Genomic DNA, 24,879 nt, shown 5'->3' on the forward strand with positions numbered 1-24,879 from the left:
CCTCTCTCTCAACTATCCCCTCCTCTCCTCTCCTCTCACCATCTCCTGTCCTCTCCTCTCCTCTCTCGGCTACTCTCTCTCCTCCTCTCCTGTCCTCTCCTTTCACCTCTCCCCTCCTCTCTTCTCTCCTCTCCTGTCCTCTCCTCTCACCTCTCCCCTCTCCCCTCCTCTCCTCTCCCCTCCTCTCCTCTCCTGTCCTCTCTCCTCTCTCCTCTCCTGTCCTCTCCTCTCACCTCTCCCCCTCTCCCCTCTCCCTCCTCTCACTCTTTCCTGTCCTCTCCTCTCTCAACTATCCCCTCCTCTCCTCTCCTCTCACCACTCCCCTCCTTTCCTCTCTCCTCTTCTGTCCTCTCGTCTCACCTCTCCCCCTCCTCTCTTCTCTCCTCTCCTGGTCCTCTCCTCTCACCTCTCCTGTCCTCTCCTCTCACTCTCCCCTCCTCTCCTCTCCCCTCCACTCCTCTCTCCTCTCCTCCTCTCATCTCTCCTCTCCTGTCCTCTCCTCTCACCCTCTCCCCTCCTCTCCTCTCCTCCAGACGCCGACTTGATGACACAGTCCCACAGCCATGCGTACAATGAGAGAGAGACATGTACTAGTCTGTGGTGACCTAAACACCAGAACTGAACAGGAACCTGACATAACAACATGCACCTTCAGCACACAGGGGGACAAGAGGTGACAGCATTCTCTACAAAATATGCCTCCTAGACACAACTACGACAAAACAACCTACAAAAATGTGTCCCAACTCCTGCAGCTCTGCAGCTCAATGGTAGGCTTCAAGGGGACTCCTACGGTACAACCTACAGCTCAATGGTAGGCTTCAAGGGGACTCCTACGGTACACCTACAGCTCAATGGTAGGCTTCAAGGGGACTCCTACGGTACACCTACAGCTCAATGGTAGGCTTCAAGGGGGACTCCTACGGTACACCTACAGCTCAATGGTAGGCTTCAAGGGGACTCCTACGGTACACCTACAGCTCATCCCTTGGCAGTAGTACTCTACTACTTTATCACTGACCTCAACCCAGGAGGTCTCTCAGAGCGTTCACCAGTCAGCCCACTGACACCCCTATCAGACCACAGCAAAATAACAATCTATTTGAACAGAGCAATACTCAACCATGAGGTATTGAAGCTGAACAAACAGCATGCTATTAAGAAATGCTATAGATAGAAGGATGGTAGTGTAGAAACATACCAAAAAACTGTTGGCCAACAAAAAATCCAATCCTTACTGTATAACTTGGAAAAAAAATGTTTTCCCTGCAATAGTGAAGGTGGTGAACTTAGCAGTAGGAAGACTGAACACTATATTTGACCTATCAGCTATCATATAACATTTTAAACCAACAACAATGAGACATGGTTTGATGAAGAATGCAAAAACCTAGAGACCCAGAAAACCCAAATGTACACCGTCACAATGGTGAAACACTAAAACAATACAGAAATAAACGACGAAAAAAGAAGGAACAGCACGTCAGAAATCAGCTCCATGTGATTGAAGAATCCATAGACTTAAATCACTTCTGGAAAAATTGGAACACACTGAACAAACAACAACACGAAGAGTTACCTATCCAAAACGGAGATGTATGGATAAACCACTTCTCCAACCATGTAGGCCCTTTAACAAAGAACCAAGAACAAACACATACATAATCATCAGAACAACTTAGAATCAGCTTTTAAAGACTACCAGAACCCGCTGGATTCTCCATTTACATTGCATGAGCTACAGGGCAAAATACAAACCCTCCAACCCAAAAAAGCCTGAGCTGTTGATCATACAGTATGTGCACCCTGCCCACAAAATGAGGTGGAAACTGAGCTGCACTTCCTAACCTCCTGCCAAAGGTATGACCATATTATAGACACGTATTTCCCTCAGATTACACAGACCCCCCAAAAAATTCGAAAACAAATCACATTTTGAGAACCTCCCATATCTACTAGGTGAAATACCACAGTGTGCATCACAGCAGCAAGATTTGTGACCTGTTGCCACAAGAAAAGGGCAACCAGGAAAAAACTAACACCATTGTAAATTCAACCCATATTAACGTTTATTTATTTTCCATTTTGTACGTTAACTATTTGCACATCGTTACAACACTGTACACAGCTATAATATGACATTTGAAATGTCTCTATTCCTTTTAAACCTTTGTGCGTGTAATGTTTTACTGTTCATTTTATATTGTTTATTTCACTTTTGTTTATGATCTATTTCACTTGCTTTGGCAATGTAAAAAGCCCCTTTGAATTGAAAGAGGAGAGAGAGAGAGAGAGAGAGAGAGAGAGAGAGAGAGAGAGAGAGAGAGAGAGGAGAGGAGAGAGGAGAGAGAGAGAGAATCTGTGTTCTCCTTTTATTTTTTTGATATGTATACTTTGACAATGTAAGTAATAATGAACTTGCCATGTCAATAAAGTCAATTGAATTGAATTGAATTGAGGAGGAGAGAGAGAGAAAAGAGAGAGAGAGAGAGAGACAGAGAGTCAGATATGACAGATAGACAGAGAGACAGAGACAGTGAGAGAGGAGGGACTTGGGCCTCATTTAAAAACCGTGTCACTGTCCACCTGAGCAAACAGAGTCCCGGGGGAACCAGGGGAGGGGGGCAGAGAAGAGTAGAGTTGGGAGAGGGGGGTAAGGGGGTGTGAGGAACCAATTGGTGAGGGAGGGCTGGAAAAGTGAACAGCCAATGTACAATAACATTAGTCTTCCGCCTTGGCCCAGTGAGTGCTCCTTCTGGACATCTCTCTCTCTCTCTCTCTCTGCTAGCTGCCTTCCTATCTCTCTCTCTCTCCTCCTATGCTAGCTGCCTTCCTATCTCTCTCTCTCTCTGCTAGCTGCCTTCCTATATCTCTCTCTCTCTCTCTGCTAACTGCCTTCCTATCTCTCTCTCTCTCTCTGCTAGCTGCCTTCCTATCTCTCTCTCTCTCTCTGCTAGCTGCCTTCCTCTCTCTCTCTCTCTCTGCTAGCTGCCTTCCTATCTCTCTCTCTCTCTCTCTCTGCTAGCTGCCTTCCTCTCTCTCTCTCTCTCTCTGCTAGCTGCCTTCCTATCTCTCTCTCTCTCTCTGCTAGCTGCCTTCCTATCTCTCTCTCTCTCTCTGCTAGCTGCCTTCCTCTCTCTCTCTCTCTCTCTCTCTGCTAGCTGCCTTTCTCTCTCTCTCTCTCTCTCTCTCTGCTAGCTGCCTTCCTATCTCTCTCTCTCTCTCTCTGCTAGCTGCCTTCCTATCTCTCTCTCTCTCTCTCTGCTAGCTGCATTCCTTTACTATGCTCTGAGCCTTTTCTCTCCTTTCCTGCTACTTCTTCTTCTTTCTTCTCTTTTTCTTGCGCCGGCGAAGCGACACTTTCCAATGGAAACACATTCCTGTAATGCCTCACTGCTGTTCCCTGTTTAGATTTCTCATTACAAACAGCATTACACACATGGGCTGGAGCTGGCTGGGGCACATCCAGACAGAGTCAGGGAGAGAGGGGGCTGCAATAACGGACCTCAGCTCTCTGCACGCAGCGGGCCAGGGCCAAGGGGAGAGAGGTAAAAAACTAGGCCCTAGCTATCACAGACAGACAGCACATGGAGGGGGAACAGACAGTCATCACAACTCACATTTTCCTCTAGCTACTCAGTAGGCCCACTGTACTGAGCCAAATATCAATAACATGCCAAAATAACAGGGATGCCTATTCCAACAAGTTCCTCTAAGCACGTGAAATTCTTTGTCATTTTTTATATCCAGGCCTGAACTGGTATTTAACTTTGTGCTGACTAGTATTGGTTATCTGTTTTTCAATGATCCTAATATATACAAAAAGGGAAACCTTTCAAGACATGGGGATGCGCTGTGTTTCTTCCCTTTAGACATTCTAGGGTGAAATTGATTGATTTCACACTTTTGAGAACAACTCCTATGCCAAATATGACCATTTTTTATTTCTGGGAATTTTCCTGTTATATTGAAAAATGCCCCAAGCGCTGGACTCATCGCTGACAACGATTTATGCATGTGAAGTGGTTCTATCTCATATAGGATGCCAGGACTTTATGGGAAAGCAGACCTTACCCTCTCCTCCCCTCTCCTCCAGACCCTCTCATCTTGCTCCCAGCATCAGTGAGTTTCAGCTCTCATCTCTCCCCAGGGAGGCTTGGGGTGTTGCCTGACTGACACCTGACAGTTTGGAGCTGAAAGGATGCATCTCAAATGGAACCCTATTCCCTATATGGTGCACTACCCTATAGGCCCTGGTCAAAAGTAGTGCACTATATGTCAAAAGGAGTGCACTATATAATGAATATGGGGCTATTTGGGACCCAAACAAAGATGGAGGGAGAGGTCTGACTAGTCACGATATCACAGCAGTAGTGCAGGAGGCCCGGAAATGCCAGCGCTCTGGTTTACTCTCAGTAGTGTCACATCCTCTTAGAATAAATCCAAATGAGATTTGTTGAGAGCATGGAGTTTACATTCAGCTGTCCCATATTACGGACAATGAAGGGCCGTTCATTCCTTTGTGACTTGAAGAACTCTTTAGGTTGAGAGTCTGCGACTCTGCGGCAGGTGAAACCCAAGCCAACGTCTCACAGTGGGTTCCACCCCAAATAGAAGCAAACATGGTTTACTGTTGTGCTGAGCATGCCACCTGAAGCCAATCCAAGATACCTTGCACAGTGAGGGGGCTTAGCCCTCATCCAAACACACAGAACATGAGCTCTTCCTGCTGCATTTACCAGCCAGTAGTGAGGTGTTACAATCCTTTGTCAGAGTCCTCCATGCCAGAGAAAGGTTTGCAGACAATCTGTTATTGATTTTCCCTCCGTCCAAGGAATTGCATCATCTGCTCCAGCCAATTTTATAAATGATAACAACTGTGGACAGCAGGGTCTTTTGAAGACGTGATGACGCCATCTTTACAAAGGAGATCCTTCTGTTGTCTTACAGACATGAATATAGAGACTTAAATAATATCAGAGAGAACAGTCAGAGATCTGTGTTCTCCTTGTGCTCTTCAACACAGGTAACGTTACTGTAAGAGAAGAACGTGTGCTATTCTGAGTTGATCAAGCTCCACAGGTCTGTGCAATCTCAAGATCCAGATTGGGAAAATCGCAAAAAATGCTCTCAAAGGATGTTATGATAGATGCATCTTCTGTATGTTATAGGTTAGTATATTTCACTATCATGCGTTTGACAGGTGCAAGAATCATGCCATTTGAATAGAACAGTACAAACCATATGTATGGTAATGCAAAGACTATCTAAAAACAGAATGAACAATTCTAAAAACAGTCATAGTCAGTCAATCACTAATATAAAAATATTTGTAGGAAAGGATTTCATCTTCAGCTCACAATCTGGGGATACTATACGATTAGAAAGGTTAAACATGTATCTCAAACATCACAGAACAATATATGGAAACCAATCGAGAGTGGTCTATGGTGATATGTGGGATGGGCTGAGAGTGGCAGAGGGGTGGGATTAAAGAGTTTATGTTCGGCATTGTATTATTGTTATGTGATTGCTGTTTATAAAAGTACAATCTATGTAAAATGTGTATGTAACATATATGTATATGTAGCAGAAAAGCTGTAAAAAAAAACAAAAAGATATGTGTCCTCTGAAGAATGAAGATGAACCTTGCCGCAACATAATGAATGTTCTGGGAACTTTCACAGAACCAATTTTGGTTTTCTGGGTAGCCACTGCTGCACGTTGTTCTGGGGGAATTTCCTCTTCCAGACTACTAACTTGTTATAGGATGAATGTGGATGAATTGTTCATTATGTTTTCAGAAACTATTTTCATGACCATAAACAGAGTTTGTATTGTGGGGGGTAGGAGAGAGAATGAGAGAGAGAAAATGTAAATACAACCCATATGTTTATTTATTTTCCCTTTTGTACTTGAACTATTTGCACATCGTTACAGCACTGTATATAAAGCCATAATATGACATTTGAAATGTCTTTATTCCTTTGGAACTTGTGTGAGTGTAATGTTTACTGTTCATTTTACATTGTTTATTTCAGTTTTGTTTATTATCTATTTCACTTGCTTTGGCAATGTAAACATATGTTTCCCAATGAAGCCCTTTGAATTGTATTGAACTGAGAAAGAGAAGGCAAAATAAGTAGAGACAGAGAGAGAGAGAGAGAGAGAGAGAGAGAGAGAGAGAGAGAGAGAGAGAGAGAGAGAGAGAGAGAGAGAGAGAGAGAGAGAGAGAGAGAGAGAGAGAGAGAGAGAGAGAGAGAGAGAGAGAGAGAGAGAGAGAGGGAGAGAGAATACCTGACCACTGTGACTGACCCAAACTTAAGAAAAGCTTTGACTATGTACAGACTCAGTGAGCATAGCCTTGCTATTGAGAAAGGCCGCCGTAGGCAGACATGGCTCTCAAGAGAAGACAGGCTATGTGCACACTGCCCACAAAATGAGGTGGAAACCGAGCTGCACTTCCTAACCTCCTGCCCAATGTATGACCATATTAGAGACACATATTTCCCTCAGATTACACAGATCCACAAAGAATTCGAAAACAAATCCAATTTTGATAAACTCCCATATCTACTGGGTGAAATTCCAGTGTGCCATCACAGCAAGCAAGATTATGTGACCTGGTTGCCCACAAGAAAAGGGCAACCAGTGAAGAACAAACACCATTGTAAATACAACCCATATTTATGCTTACTTATTTTAACTTGTGTGCTTTAACCATTTGTACATTGTTACAACACTGTATATATTTAATATGACACTCGTAATGTCTTTATTGTTTTGAAATTTCTGGATGTGTAATGTTTACTGTTAATTCGTTTTGTTTGTTTCACTTTTGTGTATTGTCTACCTCATTTGCTTTGGCAATGTTAACACATGTTTCCCATGCCAATAAAGCCCCTTGAATTGAATTGAATTGAATTGAGAGAGAGAGAGAGAGAGAGAGAGACAGAGACAGAGACAGAGAGAGAGAGGGAGAGAGACAGAGAGAGAGAGAGAGAGAGAGAGAGAGAGAGAGAGAGAGAGAGAGAGAGACAGAGAGAGAGAGAGAGAGGAGAGAGGAGAGAGAGAGAGAGAGAGAGAGAGAGAGACGAGAGAGAGAGAGAGAGAGAGAGAGAGAGAGAGAGAGAGAGAGAGAGAGAGAGAGAGAATGCGAGAGAGAGAATGCGAGAGAGAGAATGCGAGCGAGAGAGAGACAGTCACTAAAACAATACAGAAATACACTACGGGAAAAAAAGGAACAGCATGTCAGAAATCAGCTCAATGTAATTGAAGAATCCATAGACTCTAACCAATTCTGGGAAAATTGGAAAACACTAAACAAACAACAACATGAAGAATTATCTATCCAAAATGGAGATGTATGGGTAAACCACTTCTCCAATCTTTTTGGCTCTATAACAAAGAATAAAGAGCAAAAACATATACATGATCAAATACAAATACTATAATTGTCACGTTCCTGACCTGTTTTCTGTTGTTTTGTATGTGTGTGATGGTCAGGGCGTGAGTTTTGGGTGGGCATCTATGTTTTCTGTTTCTATGTTGGTTTTGGGTTGCCTGGTATGGCTCTTAATTAGAGGCAGGTGTTTTGCGTTTTCCTCTAATTGAGAGTCATATTAAGGTAGGTTGTTCTCACTGTTTGTTTGTGGGTGATTGTCTCCTGTGTCAGTGTCTGTATGTTACGCTACACGGGACTGGTTTCGGTTTTGTTTGTTCCTGGTCGTGTGTTCTTCGTTTCATGTAAGTTCGTAAGTTTAGGTCTTTTTAGTTCGTTTTGTTATTTTTGTATTTCTAAAGTGTATTTCGTTTCGTCTTTGTCTTGTTAATTAAATCATTATGAATTCACACCCCGCTGCACTTTGGTCAAATCACTACTCCTCCTCTACGTATGATTAGGAGGAGGAATGCCGTTACAGAATCACCCACCAAACCCAGATCAAGCAGCGGGTTAACGGACAGCAACGACAGCAGCAGTGGGAAAAGGAGGATTGGACATGGGAAGAGATCCTGGACGGTAAAGGACCCTGGGCAGAGCCAGAGGAGTGTCGCCGTTCCAAGGCGGAGCTGGAGGCATCTAAAGCGGAGAGGCGACGTTATGAGGAGGCAGCACGGAAGCAAGGCTGGAAGCCCGCAAGTACTACCCAAAAATTTCTTGGGGGAGGGGGCTAAGAGGCAGTGGGCCAAGAGGTAGTGGGCCGAGGGCAGGTAGGAGACCTGCGCCCACTTCCCAGGCTAACCGTGGAGAGCGGGAGTACGGGCAGACACCATGTTACGCAGTAGAGCGCACGGTGTCTCCTGTACGGGTGCATAGCCCAGTGCGGGTTATTCCACCTCCCCGCACTGGTAGGGCTAGATTGGGCATTGAGCCAAATGTCATGAGGCCGGCCCTACATATCTGGCCACCAGTACGTCTCCTTGGGCCGGCTTACATGGCACCAGCCTTACGCATGGTGTCCCCGGTTCGCCAACACAGCCCAGTGCGGGTTATTCCACCTCCCCGCACTGGACGGGCTACGGGGAGCATGCAACCAGGTAAGGTTGGGCAGGCTCAGTGCTCAAGGGAGCCAGTACGCCTACACGGTCCGGTATTTCCGGCGCTACCTCCTCGCCCCAGCCCAGTACCACCAGTGCCTACACCACGCACCAGGCTTCCAGTGCGTTTTAAGAGCCCTGTTCCTCCTCCACGCACTCTCCCTATGGTGCGTGTCTCCAGCCCAGTGCCTCCAGTTCCGGCACCACGCACTAAGCCATCTGTGCGTCTCCAGAGCCCTGTACGCACTGTTCCTTCTCCCCGCACTCGCCCTGAGGTGCGTGCCCTCAGCCCGGTACCTCCAGTTCCGGTACCACGCACCAGGCCTATAGTGCGCTTCGAGAGGTCAGGGTGCGCTGTCCCTGCTCCCCGCACTAGCCTTGAAGTGCGTGCCGTCATCCCGGTACCTCCAGTTCCGGCACCACGCACCAGGCCTACTGTGCGCCTCAGCAGGGCAGAGTCGGCCGTCTGCCCAACGCCTTCTGCACTGCCTGTCTGCCCAGCTCCGTCTGAGCCATCTGTCTGCCCAGCGCCGTCTGAGCCATCTGTCTGCCCAGCGCCGTCTGAGCCATCTGTCTGCCCAGCGCCGTCTGAGCCATCTGTCTGCCCAGCGCCGTCTGAGCCATCTGTCTGCCCAGCGCCGTCTGAGCCATCTGTCTGCCCAGCGCCGTCTGAGCCATCCGTCTGCCCAGCGCCTTCTGAGCCATCCGTCTGCCACGAGCCATTAGAGCCGCCCGTCTGTCCCGAGCCATTAGAGCCGTCCGTCAGTCAGGAGCCGCTAGAGCCGTCCGTCACTCAGGAGCTGCCAGAGCCGCCAGCCAGTCAGGAGCTGCCAGAGCCGCCAGCCAGTCAGGAGCTGCCAGAGCCGCCAGCCAGTCAGGAGCTGCCAGAGCCGCCAGCCAGTCAGGAGCTGCCAGAGCCGCCAGCCAGTCAGGAGCTGCCAGAGCCGCCAGCCAGTCAGGAGCTGCCAGAGCCGCCAGCCAGTCATGAGCTGCCCTCCAGTCATGAGCTGCCCTCCAGTCATGAGCTGCCCTCCAGTCATGAGCTGCCCTACAGTCATGAGCTGCCCTACAGTCATGAGCTGCCCTACAGTCATGAGCTGCCCTCCAGTCATGAGCTGCCCTCCAGTCATGAGCTGCCCTTCAGTCATGAGCTGCCCTACAGTCATGAGCTGCCCTACAGTCATGAGCTGCCCTACAGTCATGAGCTGCCCTACAGTCATGAGCTGCCCTACAGTCATGAGCTGCCACTCAGTCCGGAGCTGCCACTCAGTCCGGAGCTGGCACTCAGCCCGGACCTGCCACTCAGCCCGGACCTGCCACTCAGCCCGGACCTGCCACTCAGCCCGGACCTGCCAGAGTCCCTCAGCCAGGACCTGCCAGAGTCCCTCAGCCAGGACCTGCCAGAGTCCCTCAGCCAGGACCTGCCAGAGTCCCTCAGCCAGGACCTGCCAGAGTCCCTCAGCCAGGACCTGCCAGAGTCCCTCAGCCAGGACCTGCCAGAGTCCCTCAGCCAGGACCTGCCGCCCCTTATCCCGGTGCTGCCCCTTATCCCGGTGCTGGCCCTTATCCCGGTGCTGCCCCTTCATTTAGGTGGTTTTAGTTGGAGGGTGGTGATTGGGAGGGGGATACAGAAGCGGGGAGTGACTATGGTGGTGTGGGGACAGCGTCCGGAGCCTGAGCCACCACCGTGGTCAGATGCCCACCCAGACCCTCCCCTGGACTTTGTGCTGGTGCGCCCGGCGTTCGCACCTTGAGGGGGGGGTTCTGTCACGTTCCTGACCTGTTTTCTGTTGTTTTGTATGTGTGTGATGGTCAGGGCGTGAGTTTTGGGTGGGCAGTCTATGTTTTCTGTTTCTATGTTGGTTTTGGGTTGCCTGGTATGGCTCTTAATTAGAGGCAGGTGTTTTGCGTTTTCCTCTAATTGAGAGTCATATTAAGGTAGGTTGTTCTCACTGTTTGTTTGTGGGTGATTGTCTCCTGTGTCAGTGTCTGTATGTTACGCTACACGGGACTGGTTTCGGTTTTGTTTGTTCCTGGTCGTGTGTTCTTCGTTTCATGTAAGTTCGTAAGTGTAGGTCTTTTTAGTTCGTTTTGTTATTTTTGTATTTCTAAAGTGTATTTCGTTTCGTCTTTGTCTTGTTAATTAAATCATTATGAATTCACACCCCGCTGCACTTTGGTCAAATCACTACTCCTCCTCTTCGTATGAAGAGGAGGAGGAATGCCGTTACAATAATCAACTATTAAAGACTACCAGAACCCACTGGATTCTCCAATTACCTTGAATGAGTTACAGGACAAAATAAAAACCCTCCAACCCAAAAAGGCCTGTGGTGTTGATGGTATCCTTAATGAAATGATCAAATATACAGACAACAAATTCCAATTGGCTATACTAAAACTCTTTAACATCGTCCTTAGCTCTGGCATCTTCCCCAATATTTGGAACCAAGGACTGATCACCCCAATCCACAAAAGTGGAGACAAATTTGACCCCAATAACTACCGTGGAATATGCGTCAACAGTAACCTTGGTAAAATACTCCGCATTATCATTAACAGCAGACTCGTACATTTCCTCAATGAACACAATGTACTGAGCAAATGTCAAATTGGCTTTTTACCAAATTACCGTACAACAGACCATTTATTCACCCTACACACCCTAATTGACAACCAAACAAACCAAAACAAAGGCAAAGTCTTCTCATGCTTTGTTGATTTCAAAAAAGCCTTCGACTCAATTTGGCATAAGGGTCTGCTATACAAATTGATGGAAAGTGGTGTTGGGGGTAAAACATACGACATTATAAAATCCATGTACACAAACAACAAGTGTGCGGTTAAAATTGGCAAAAAACACACACATTTCTTCACACAGGGTCGTGGGGTGAGACAGGGATGAAGCTTAAGCCCCACCCTCTTCAACATATATCAACGAATTGGCGCGGGCACTAGAACAGTCTGCAGCACCCGGTCTCACCCTACTAGAATCCGAAGTCAAATGTCTACTGTTTGCTGATGATCTGGTGCTTCTGTCACCAACCAAGGAGGGCCTACAGCAGCACCTAGATCTTCTGCACAGATTCTGTCAGACCTGGGCCCTGACAGTAAATCTCAGTAAGACCAAAATAATGGTGTTCCAAAAAAGGTCTAGTCGCCAGGACCACAAATTCCATGTAGACACCGTTGCCCTAGAGCACACAAAAAACTATACATACCTCGGCCTAAACATCAGCACCACAGGTAACTTCCACAAAGCTGTGAACGATCTGAGAGACAAGGCAAGAAGGGCATTCTATGCCATCAAAAGGAACATAAATTTCAACATACCAATTAGGATCTGGCTAAAAATACTTGAATCAGTCATAGAGCCCATTGCCCTTTATGGTTGTGAGGTCTGGGGACCGCTCACCAACCAAGATTTCACAAAGTGGGGCAAACACCAAATTGAGACTCTGCATGCAGAATTCTGCAAAAATATCCTCCGTGTACAACGTAGAACACCAAATAATGCATGCAGAGCAGAATTAGGCCGATACCCACTAATTATCAAAATCCAGAAAAGAGCCGTTAAATTCTACAACCACCTAAAAGGAAGCGATTCCCAAACCTTCCATAACAAAGCCATCACCTACAGAGAGATGAACCTGGAGAAGAGTCCCCTAAGCAAGCTGGTCCTAGGGCTCTGTTCACAAACACAAACACACCCCACAGAGCCCCAGGACAACAGCACAATTAGACCCAACCAAATCATGAGAAAACAAAAAGATAATTACTTGACACATTGGAAAGAATTAACAAAAAAACAGAGCAAACTAGAATGCTATTTGGCCCTAAACAGAGAGTACACAGTGGCAGAATACCTGACCACTGTGATTGACCCAAACTTAAGGAAAGCTTTGACTATGTACAGACTCAGTGAGCATAGCCTTGCTATTGAGAAAGGCCGCCGTAGGCAGACATGGCTCTCAAGAGAAGACAGGCTATGTGCACACTGCCCACAAAATGAGGTGGAAACCGAGCTGCACTTCCTAACCTCCTGCCCAATGTATGACCATATTAGAGACACATATTTCCCTCAGATCACACAGATCCACAAAGAATTCGAAAACAAATCCAATTTTGATAAACTCCCATATCTACTGGGTGAAATTCCACAGTGTGCCATCACAGCAGCAAGATTTGTGACCTGTTGCCACAAGAAAAGGGCAACCAGTGAAGAACAAACACCATTGTAAATACAACCCATATTTATGCTTACTTATTTTAACTTGTGTGCTTTAACCATTTGTACATTGTTACAACACTGTATATATATAATATGACATTTGTAATGTCGTTATTGTTTTGAAACTTCTGTATGTGTAATGTTTACTGTTAATTTGTATTGTTTGTTTCACTTTTGTGTATTGTCTACCTCACTTGCTTTGGCAATGTTAACACATGTTTCCCATGCCAATAAAGCCCCTTGAATTGAATTGAATTGAATTGACAGTCAAGGGTTTTTCATTATTTTGAATATTTTCTACATTGTAGAATAATAGAGAAGACATCAAAACTATTAAATAACACATATTGAATCATGTAGTTACCCAAAAAGTTAAACAAATAAAAATATATTTTATATTTGAGATTCTTCAAAGTAGCCACCCTTTGCCTTGATGACAGCTTTGCACACTCTTGGCATTCTCTCAACCAGCTTCATGAGGATAGCTTTTCAAACAGTCTTGAAGGAGTTCCCACATATGCTGAGCACTTGTTGGCTGCTTTTTCTTCACTCTGCTGGCCAACTCATCCCAAACCATCTCAATTGGGTTGAGGGCAGGTGATTGTGGAGGCCAGGTCATCTGATGCAGCACTGGAGGTGTGTTTTGGGTCGTTGTCCTGTTGAAAAACAAATGATAGTCCCACCAAGCGCAAACCAGATGGGATGGCGTATTGCTGCAGAATGCTGAGGTAGCCATTAAGTGTCCCTTGAATTTGAAATAAATTACTGATAGTGTCACCAGCAAAGCACCCCCACACCATCACACCTCCTCCTCCATGCTTCACGGTAGGATCCACATATGTGGAGATCATTCTTTCACCTACTCTCCATACTTTAAGACATGAAGGTCAGTCAATCCAGAAAATTTCAAGAACTTGTCCTTTAGTAGTGGTTTCTTTGCAGCAATTTGGCCATGAAGGCCTGATTCACGCAGTCTCCTCTGAACAGTTGATGTTGAGATGTGTCTGTTAGTTGAACTCTGTGAAGCATATATTTGGTTTGCAATTTCTGAGGTGCAGTTAACTCTAATGAACTTATCATCTGCAGCAGAGGTAACTCTGGGTCTTCCTTTCCTTTGGCGGTCCTCATGTGAGCTAGTTTCATCTTAGAGCTTGATGGTTTTTGCGACTGCACTTGAAGAAACTTTCAAAGTTCTTGAAATTGTCTCGATTGACTGACCTTCATATCTTAAAGTAATTATGGACTGTCGTTTCTCTTTGATTATTTGAGCTGTTCTTGACATAATATGGACTTGGTCTTTTACCAAACAGGTTAATCTTCTGTATACCACCCCTACCTTGTCACAACACAACTGATTGGCTCAAATGCATTCAAAAGGAAATAAATTCCACAAATTAAGTTTTTACAAGGTACACCTGTTAATTGTAATGCATTCCATGTAACCACCTCATGAAGCTGGTTGAGATAATGTCAAGAGTGTGCAAAGCTGTGATTAATGTAGAAAATAGTCAAATAAAGAAAAACCCTTGAATGAGTAGGCGTGTCCATTCTTTTGACTGGTACTGTATATATATATATATATATATATATATATAGAGAGAGAGAGAGAGAGAGAGAGAGAGAGAGAGAGAGAGAGAGAGAGAGAGAGAGAGAGAGAGAGAGAGAGAGAGAGAGAGAGAGAGAGAGAGAGAGAGAGAGAGAGCGAGAGAGAGAGAGAGAGAGCGAGAGCGAGAGCGAGAGAGAGAGAGAGAGAGAGAGAGAGAGAGAGAGAGAGAGAGAGAGAGAGAGAGAGAGAGAGAGAGAGAGAGACTAGACCACCTGTTCTGCAGTTACTTCCACACTGCTCTCAGCATAATGTGGAGCTTGTTCATGGAGGATTACCACCAGCCCAGATAAGGTGGGCAGTGCCAGCTGAACATCAAAACTGTAGCAGCAGCACAGTGTGGCATCCTGTGCATTTAAATCAGATAATCCCCATACTTGTATATTAGTGGAGACTGCTGAGGGGAGGACGGCTCATAATAATGGCTGGACCGGAGCAAATGGAATGGCATCAAAGACCTGGAAACCATGTGTTGAATGTATTTGACCCGTTCCACCTATTCCGCTCCAGCCATTACCACGAGCCAGTCCTCTCCAATTAAGATGCCGCCAACCTCCTGTGTTGTATATGGCGATTTCCAGGGTCGTCAAAAGCAAAGCCTTGTCTGACAAGACTTGTAGTGTAGTGCTCGAGAAGGGGCATACATTCTAGTCCAGGCGAGTCATGCATCCTTACGTTAGTGTGGAACACTTGATTGAAACACTGGCAGGGGGCCATGGCACCAGGGTGAGGGTTGTGTCCAGTAGTAGTCATGCCCACTGTAGTAACATCCACGTGGGTATCTTGGAACAGTGTGAGCCCCTTGGTCATGGAGCTCCTGTTATACAAGCAAATGAAGGCGAACCACTGTTTTTACTCATTTACGTAATTGATGTCATTTCCCATAAACTTGCAGCTTGGCTGGCTAACCAGATCCAAACTGATCCAGCCAGATTCTCTTGGATCAACAGTGATGCTTGAGCTCCTACAGTCTTCCTAGGCAGACGGTTGCCTCCCACTGTTGCCTAGGGTCGGGTTTAGGAGACTGTGGGGCTCCCTGCCCAGAACCTCTTCAACTGATTCTAGAATGTTTGTCATCGCTGCTCCTGACTCTGACTAATGACTGTGGATTGGATGGATTCATGAAGTGAGTCAGGTTCTGGTTCTGTGTTCTGTCAGGAGACCACTGTTCCTGCAAAGCTTCTTTCTGCTTTCTCACACTGAACAGGACTAGACCCATATAGCAACTATGATGATGATAATGACGAGAGATATTTTCTCTGCAAATACTTTGTGCAGCTGTCCTCTGATTGAGCACCACATTTGGCAAGACTCATTGTTTGATTTAACCACAGAAAATAATGATAGTCAACACCTGTACGGTGGGAGTAATTCATTTATGACTTAATTCAAACTCAAAGTTGAACTATGTGCGTTGAATGCCTTGCCAGGATATCACCAGCTCATATGTACATGAACTCATAATCTGAACACACACATATTGGGAACTTGATTAAACACATCTTTAATTATTATAATGAGTTCTATGATATTCAGCCTTGTCTCATACTCTGGCCTTTCCTAAAGACTGAATAATGTGAAATACTGTAGAGTACATAATCATCACTGCTTTCAGAGGATGGATGCACAACATGCAGGAAAGTAAGGAAACTTAGCTCATGGTGAAATACCTGCCTGTTCTATGTCTCTTAGGAACAGGGAGGCTCCAGGGCTCATGGTGAATGACCTGCCTGTTCTATGTCTCTTAGGGACAGGGAGGCTCCAGGGCTCATGGTGAAATACCTGCCTGTTCTATGTCTCTTGGGGACAGGGAGGCTCCAGGGCTCATGGTGAATTACCTCTCTGTTCTATGTCTCTTAGGGACAGGGATGCTCCAGGGCTCATGATGAATTACCTGCCTGTCCTGTCTCTTAGGGACAGGGAGGCTCCAGGGCTCATGGTGAATTACCTGCCTGTTCTATGTCTCTTAGGGACAGGGATGCTCCAGGGCTCATGGTGAATTACCTGCCTGTTCTGTCTCTTAGGGACAGGGATGCTCCAGGGCTCATGGTGAATTACCTGCCTGTTCTATGTCTCTTAGGGACAGGGATGCTCCAGGGCTCATGGTGAATTACCTGCCTGTTCTATGTCTCTTAGGAACAGGGATGCTCCAGGGCTCATGGTGAATTACCTGCCTGTTCTATGTCTCTTAGGGACAGGGAGGCTCCAGGGCTCATGGTGAATTACCTGCCTGTTCTATGTCTCTTAGGGACAGGGAGGCTCCAGGGCTCATGGTTAATTACCTGCCTGTTCTATGTCTCTTAGGAACAGGGAGGCTCCAGGGCTCATGGTGAATTACCTGCCTGTTCTATGTCTCTTAGGAACAGGGAGGCTCCAGGGCTCATGGTTAATTACCTGCCTGTTCTGTCTCTTAGGGACAGGGAGGCTCCAGGGCTCATGGTGAATTACCTGCCTGTTCTGTCTCTTAGGGACAGGGAGGCTCCAGGGCTCATGGTAAATTACCTGCCTGTTCTATGTCTCTTAGGGGCAGGGAGGCTCCAGGGCTCATGGTGAATTACCTGCCTGTTCTATGTCTCTTAGGGACAGGGATGCTCCAGGGCTCATGGTGAATTACCTGCCTGTTCTGTCTCTTAGGGACAGGGATGCTCCAGGGCTCATGGTGAATTACCTGCCTGTTCTATGTCTCTTAGGGACAGGGATGCTCCAGGGCTCATGGTGAATTACCTGCCTGTTCTATGTCTCTTAGGAACAGGGATGCTCCAGGGCTCATGGTGAATTACCTGCCTGTTCTATGTCTCTTAGGGACAGGGAGGCTCCAGGGCTCATGGTGAATTACCTGCCTGTTCTATGTCTCTTAGGGACAGGGAGGCTCCAGGGCTCATGGTTAATTACCTGCCTGTTCTATGTCTCTTAGGAACAGGGAGGCTCCAGGGCTCATGGTGAATTACCTGCCTGTTCTATGTCTCTTAGGAACAGGGAGGCTCCAGGGCTCATGGTTAATTACATGCCTGTTCTGTCTCTTAGGGACAGGGAGGCTCCAGGGCTCATGGTGAATTACCTGCCTGTTCTGACTCTTAGGGACAGGGAGGCTCCAGGGCTCATGGTAAATTACCTGCCTGTTCTATGTCTCTTAGGGGCAGGGAGGCTCCAGGGCTCATGGTGAATTACCTGCCTGTTCTATGTCTCTTAGGGACAGGGATGCTCCAGGGCTCATGGTGAATTACCTGCCTGTTCTATGTCTCTTAGGAACAGGGAGGCTCCAGGTCTCATGGTTAATTACCTGCCTGTTCTATGTCTCTTAGGAACAGGGAGGCTCCAGGGCTCATGGTGAATTACCTCTCTGTTCTATGTCTCTTAGGGACAGGGATGCTCCAGGGCTCATGGTGAATTACCTGCCTGTTCTATGTCTCTTAGGGACAGGGATGCTCCAGGGCTCATGGTGAATTACCTGCCTGTTCTGTCTCTTAGGGACAGGGAGGCTCCAGGGCTCATGGTGAATTACCTGCCTGTTCTATGTCTCTTAGGGACAGGGATGCTCCAGGGCTCATGGTGAATTACCTCTCTGTTCTATCTCTTAGGGACAGGGATGCTCCAGGGCTCATGGTGAATTACCTGCCTGTTCTATGTCTCTTAGGGACAGGGATGCTCCAGGGCTCATGGTGAATTACCTGCCTGTTCTATGTCTCTTAGGGACAGGGATGCTCCAGGGCTCATGGTGAATTACCTGCCTGTCCTGCCTCTTAGGAACAGGGAGGCTCCAGGGCTCATGGTGAATTACCTCTCTGTTCTGTCTCTTAGGGACAGGGAGGGTCCAGGGCTCATGGTGAATTACCTCTCTGTTCTATGTCTCTTAGGGACAGGGATGCTCCAGGGCTCATGGTGAATTACCTGCCTGTTCTATGTCTCTTAGGGACAGGGATGCTCCAGGGCTCATGGTGAATTACCTGCCTGTTCTATGTCTCTTAGGGACAGGGATGCTCCAGGGCTCATGGGGAGGGCTGAATTCCGACCCTTTCTAAGCACTTTTCTCTCTAAGTGTATTACAACATTGAAATAAAGCATGAGAATAGCGTGGTATTCACCGCTAATCGTGTGTGGTGGAGATCCAATAAATGAAGGTGTGGCGGAGGTGTGTCTTCAGATACACCCTATTCTGACCTTTACTTAACTCCCTCATAATTCCTCCACCTGAAACGGTGAACCCCATCTACTTTATCTTTTCCAAAATAAATAACAGCATTCTCCATGCATTGTAATTTACAGATTCATAAGAACAATTGATACGAGCTAGGTGTCACGAATCCCGCTTCCTGAGTCTGTGTTTGCCTGTGTTTCTGTCCTGGAGTGTGTTTCTGGTGTCCTGGAACGCACCCTGTCTGGTTGCCGGGCGAATTAGCTTGTTGGGAGATTGATGTTCACCCGCACCTGTATCCCATCAGTAATCTGCACACCTGTCCTGATCATCACCTCTTCCCTTCAAAAGCTCTGACCTGACATCCATTCCCTGCCGGATCGTTAGCCATGAACAGTATGTTGTGCCATAGTATCAGACTCCAGTTGGATAGTATTTGTTTTGTTATTTTTGTTTACGTATTGCTTGCCTTGAACTTACCTCCGTTTGTTTTGCCTTCAGTTACTCACCCGGATCATTCACCCCATTCCCGCCTGGTCGACGGAGGATTCCGCTACTCCATTGGATTCACCTATTTACTGCCAAGGATGAACCCAGCGGACCTGGACTCCGTTTGCCATGCCATTACCCAGCAGGGGAAGACATTGGGACAACACAATACGGCGCTACAGGAGATAGCGAGTTCAATCCAGAACTTATCTGCTAGCTTGACACAAATCCAGGATCAACTCAGTTTGCCGGCGATTCATTCACCACCTGTTTCACCCATCTCACCTGCTGTGTCTGGAGCGGTTTCCTTCCGTGAACCCAAGGTACCGACGCCTGATAAATATGAAGGGGATTTGGGAAGATGCCGTTCGTTTCTTATGCAGTGTGGGTTAGTGTTTGCTCTGCAGCCCCATTCTTACGCCACTGACAAGGCTAGGATAGCCTTTGTTATTGAACTGCTGCGAGGAAGAGCTCTGGAATGGGCTTCAGCCATTTGGGAACGACAGGGAACCTGCACGGCTTCATATCAGGAGTTCACGGGAGAGATGAGAAAGCTTTTTGACCATCCAGTCCGAGGTAAGGACGCAGCTAAACGTTTGTTCTCTCTTCGCCAAGGAGCTCGCAGTGTGGCAGATTTTATGATCGAGTTCAGGACATTGGCTGTGGAGAGTGGTTGGAATGAGGAGTCACTACAAGCGTTTTTTTACAAGGGGTTGTCGGAGGAACTTAAGGACGAGCTGATATCTTATCCAGAGCCTAGTGATCTAGACAGCTTGGTCACTTTATCTATTCGGGTAGATAATAGAGTCCGAGAGAGAAGGAGGGAGAAGCAGTGGGGCCCATCCAATCAATCAGCAACTCGGTTACCATTCGGTTCAGGAATTGATCCAGAACGTATTGATCGTTATTCCCCACACGGGATTAGTGGAGGGGTCTTGCCACCAGATTCTGAACCAATGCAAGTGGGGCGACACGGGCTTACTAAGGAGGAGCGCCAACGTAGACGTGAGACCAACAGCTGTTTCTACTGTGGTAGCTCGGGACATTACATCTCCGCTTGTTCACAGCGCCCGTTAAACTGCCCGGCTCGCTAGTTTTGGGAGGAATTTTAGCGAGCCAGTTTCAATCTCTCAAGGATCCTGTCAGACCCTGTTTTCCTGCGACCCTTATGAATAAGGATCAGAGATTAGAGATGAACGCTCTTATTGATTCAGGTGCCGATGGCAGCTTTATTGATGCCGACTTGGTGGAACAGCTGGGGCTTTCCAAGGAGCAATTGCCGGAAGCCATTGAAGCAACCACTCTGACTGGCAGTAGGCTGGCACGGATCACTATGAGGACTGAACCGGTTAAGATGTTGGTGTCGGGGAATCATTCAGAGTTTATCTCCTTCTTCCTTCTGTCCTCGCCCCATGTTCCTCTGGTTCTTGGTTACCCCTGGCTGAAGGAACACAATCCCTCGTTTGATTGGGTGACGGGTAAGGTAACTAGTTGGAGCATTGAGTGTCATGCTAACTGCCTTAGGACTGCCTGTTCTCCTGCTGTTTCCAGTCAGGTCAGTGACTCTGCTCCTCCTGATCTGTCCCTGGTTCCAGAAACATATCACGAGTTGGGTGAAGTATTCAGTAAACAGAAGGCTCTGTCGCTTCCTCCCCACCGACCTTATGACTGTGCGATTAATCTGTTTCCTGGAGCTGCCTTTCCCAAGGGACGGTTATACAGTATCTCTCGACCTGAACGTGAGGCCTTGGAGACCTACATCAAGGAGTCTCTAGCTGCAGGTCTCATTCGGCCCTCGACATCACCTCTGGGAGCAGGATTTTTTTTTGTGAGCAAGAAGGATGGCTCTCTTTGACCGTGTATTGATTATCGGGGGTTGAATGATATTACGGTCAAGAACAAGTATCCCCTGCCCTTGATGAGCTTGGCTTTCGATTCCTTACAGGGTGCTACGGTTTTTACGAAGTTTGATTTACGTAATGCTTATCATTTGGTTCGGATCAAATAGGGGGACGAGTGGTTGACTGGGTTCAATACTCCGATGGGACATTTTGAGTACCAAGTGATGCCGTTTGGACTGACCAACGCTCCGGCTGTGTTCCAAAGTATGGTGAATGACGTTCTGAGGGATATGATTGGTATTTTTGTGTTCGTTTACCTGGATGATATCCTCATCTTCTCGAAGGAGCTTTCTAGCCACGTTCTGCATGTCAAGCAGGTTCTGCAGCGGTTATTGGAGAACCGTCTGTTCGTGAAGGCTGAGAAGTGTGATTTTCACGCCCACACGACGTCATTTCTCGGGTGCATCATATCCAGGGGAGAGATCAAGATGGACCAAGAGAAGGTTCGGGATTGGGTCCAGCCCGGTACGAGATTGCAGCTCCAGAGATTTCTGGGGTTTGCAAACTTCTATCGGAGGTTTATCCGTGATTACAGTCGGGTGGCCGCCCCTTTAACTGCTCTGACGTCTTGCACCAGAAAGTTCTGTTGGACTCCTGAGGCAGACCGAGCATTTCTGGACTTGAAGAGCCGATTCACCAACGCCCCGATTCTCTCTCAACCTGACACTTCCCGGCAGTTTGTTGTTGAAGTGGACGCGTCTGATGTGGGGGTGGGTGCCATCCTGTCCCAGCGTAGCTCCACTGACGGTAAACTCCATCCCTGCGCTTTCTACTCTTGTCGTCTTTCTCCAGCTGAAAGGAACTACGATGTGGGTAACCGGGAGCTTCTCGCTGTGAAGCTTGCCTTGGAGGAGTGGCGTCACTGGTTGGAGGGAGCGGAGCAACCGTTTGTGGTCTGGACTGACCACAAGAATCTGGCTGACGTGCAATCGGCTAAACGTCTCAACGCCCGTCAGGCCAGGTGGGCTTTGTTTTTTGGATGCTTCAATTTTTCCCTGACGTTCCGACCTGGGTCGAAGAACGGGAAGGCGGACGCTCTGTCCCGGATGTTCTCTAAGAAGGAGGAGAGTGGGGCCAAGACTGAGACGATTCTTCCCCAGAAGGTTGTCGTGGGAGCCGTTACATGGAGGATTGAGGAGGATGTGATGGCGGCCCTTCGGACGCAGCCCGGGCCCGGTAACGGTCCACCCGGTCGGTTGTTCGTGCCCGAGTCGGTCCGTTCTGCTGTCCTTCAGTGGTCCCACGCCAGCAAGATAGCTTGTCACCCTGGCGTTGCTCGGACTATGGCGCTACTGCGCAGACGATTTTGGTGGCCTGCTATGGGAGAGGATACCCGGAGGTTTGTTGCCGCTTGTCCTGTTTGTGCGCAGAATAAGAGTACCAATCGGCCCAGCTCTGGGCTTCTTCACCCTCTACCTATTCCTCGGCGACCTTGGTCGCATCTGGCCCTGGACTTTGTCACGGGGTTGCCCCCTTCTGATGGTAACACGGTTAGTCTGACCATTGTGGACAGATTCAGCAAGTTTGCTCACTTTGTTCCCCTCTCCAAGCTGCCTTCTGCCACTGAGACGTCCGAGATCCTGGTTCGGGAGGTTTTCAGGGTCCACGGGTTGCCCTGTGACATTGTTTCTGACCGTGGTCCTCAGTTCACCTCTGCTCTCTGGAGATCCTTCTGTTTGGCCATTGGAGCTACAGTCAGTCTCACTTCTGGATTTCACCCTCAATCTAATGGTCAGGCGGAGAGAGCCAACCAGAAGATGGAGTCCACGCTGCGCTGTCTTGTCTCCTCTGATCCCACCTCTTGGTCCTCTCAATTACCCTGGGTCGAGTATGCCCATAATACTCTCCCTTCATCTGCTACTGGAATGTCTCCCTTCCAGTGCCTGTACGGTTACCAACCTCCTTTGTTTCCTTCTCAGGAAAGGGATCTCTCGGTTCCCTCTGTCCAGACCCACATTCGTCGTTGCCACCGGACCTGGCATCGGGCCAGGAAGGCTCTCCTTAGAGTTTCTGACCAGTATCAGATCCAGGCGAATCGTCGCCGTATTCCTGCCCCAGCTTATACGGTTGGAGATAAGGTTTGGTTGGCTACACGGGATCTTCCTCTACGGACTGAGTCGAGGAAATTGTCACCGAAGTTCATTGGTCCGTTTGTAGTGGAGAGAATCATTAATCCTGTTGTGGTTCGACTCAAGTTGCCTGCAACACTTAGAGTTCATCCCACCTTTCATGTCTCCTGTCTCAAGCCGGTTCACCTCAGTCCTCTGTTGCCTCCTCCTCCTCCTCCTCGGATGATCGGAGGTGGTCCTGTCTACACGGTGCGCCGCATCATGGACTCCAGACGGCGGGGTCGAGGGTACCAGTATTTAGTGGATTGGGAAGGATATGGTCCAGAGGAGAGGAGTTGGATTCCTCTGCGTCAGATCCTTGATGACGACCTGCTTCGTGACTTCTACCGCCTCCACCCTGGCGCTCCAGGTAGTCCGCCCGGTGGCGTTCGTCGGAGGGGGGGTACTGTCACGAATCCCGCTTCCTGAGTCTGTGTTTGCCTGTGTTTCTGTCCTGGAGTGTGTTTCCGGTGTCCTGGAACGCACCCTGTCTGGTTGCCGGGCGAATTAGCTTGTTGGGAGATTGATGTTCACCCGCACCTGTATCCCATCAGTAATCTGCACACCTGTCCTGATCATCACCTCTTCCCTTCAAAAGCTCTGACCTGACATCCATTCCCTGCCGGATCGTTAGCCATGAACAGTATGTTGTGCCATAGTATCAGACTCCAGTTGGATAGTATTTGTTTTGTTATTTTTGTTTACGTATTGCTTGCCTTGAACTTACCTCCGTTTGTTTTGCCTTCAGTTACTCACCCGGATCATTCATCCCATTCCCGCCTGGTCGACGGAGGATTCCGCTACTCCATTGGATTCACCTATTTACTCTCATCAATTCACCACCGCTGTCCGCTACGCCACCTGGATATATCTACCCATTCACATTTTCTTGTAAATAAATACTCACCTTCTTCCTACGCTCCTTGTCCTGGTCTGCTTCTGGGTTCAATTTTGAAAGAACGTGACACTAGGTAAATGAGTAAGCTGTTTGGGTAAGGGGGTTGTAAATTTAAATTACATTTGTTTTAGATCTATTTTACCTTATGATCGCTGGAGACAAATGACTGGTTTCACATATGGCAGCAAACTGATAAACTGAAGCATAGCAACATACAGTGGGGCAAAAAAGTATTTAGTCAGCCACCAATTGTGTAAGTTCTCCCACTTAAAAAAGATGAGAGAGGTCTGTAATTTTCATCATAGGTACACTTCAACTATGACAGACAAAATGAGAAAAAAAATCCAGAAAATCACATTGTAAGATTTTTAATGAAATTATTTGCAAATTATGGTGGAAAATAAGTATTTGGTCAATAACAAAAGTTTATCTCAATACTTTGTTATAGTGTTAGTGTTAGTTAGTTTCTTTACATTTATAACTGTCACTTTAGTGTTAGTTTCTTTACATTTATAACTGTGACTTTAGTTTTAGTTTCCTCACATTTATAACTGTCACTTCAGTGTTAGTTTCCTTACATTTATAACTGTCACTTTAGTGTTAGTTTCCTCACATTTATAACTGTCACTAGTGTTAGTTTCCATACATTTATAACTGTCACTTTAGTTTTAGTTTCCTAACATTTATAACTGTCACTTCAGTGTTAGTTTCCTTACATTTATAACTGTCACTTTAGTGTTAGTTTCCTTACATTTATAACTGTCACTTTAGTGTTAGTTTCCTCACATTTATAACTGTCACTTTAGTGTTAGTTTCTTTACATTTATAACTGTCACTTTAGTGTTAGTTTCCTTACATTTATAACTGTCACTTTAGTGTTAGTTTCTTTACATTTATAACTGTCACTTTAGTGTTAGTTTCCTTACATTTATAACTGTCACTTTAGTGTTAGTTTCCTTACATTTATAACTGCCACTTT

The 24,879-nt window shown here is 47.1% G+C and overlaps 1 protein-coding gene across 12 annotated transcripts in view; it reads right to left on the minus strand.

The window, feature by feature from the left end:
* Positions 1-24,879, minus strand: part of hdac9b (histone deacetylase 9b) — a 214,233-nt gene that overhangs the window by 14,448 nt on the left and 174,906 nt on the right. The gene's annotated exons all lie outside the window — the stretch shown is intronic.

This window comes from Salvelinus fontinalis, chromosome 38 (genome assembly GCF_029448725.1).
Source record: "Salvelinus fontinalis isolate EN_2023a chromosome 38, ASM2944872v1, whole genome shotgun sequence".
In the NCBI taxonomy this organism is placed as follows: domain Eukaryota; kingdom Metazoa; phylum Chordata; class Actinopteri; order Salmoniformes; family Salmonidae; genus Salvelinus; species Salvelinus fontinalis.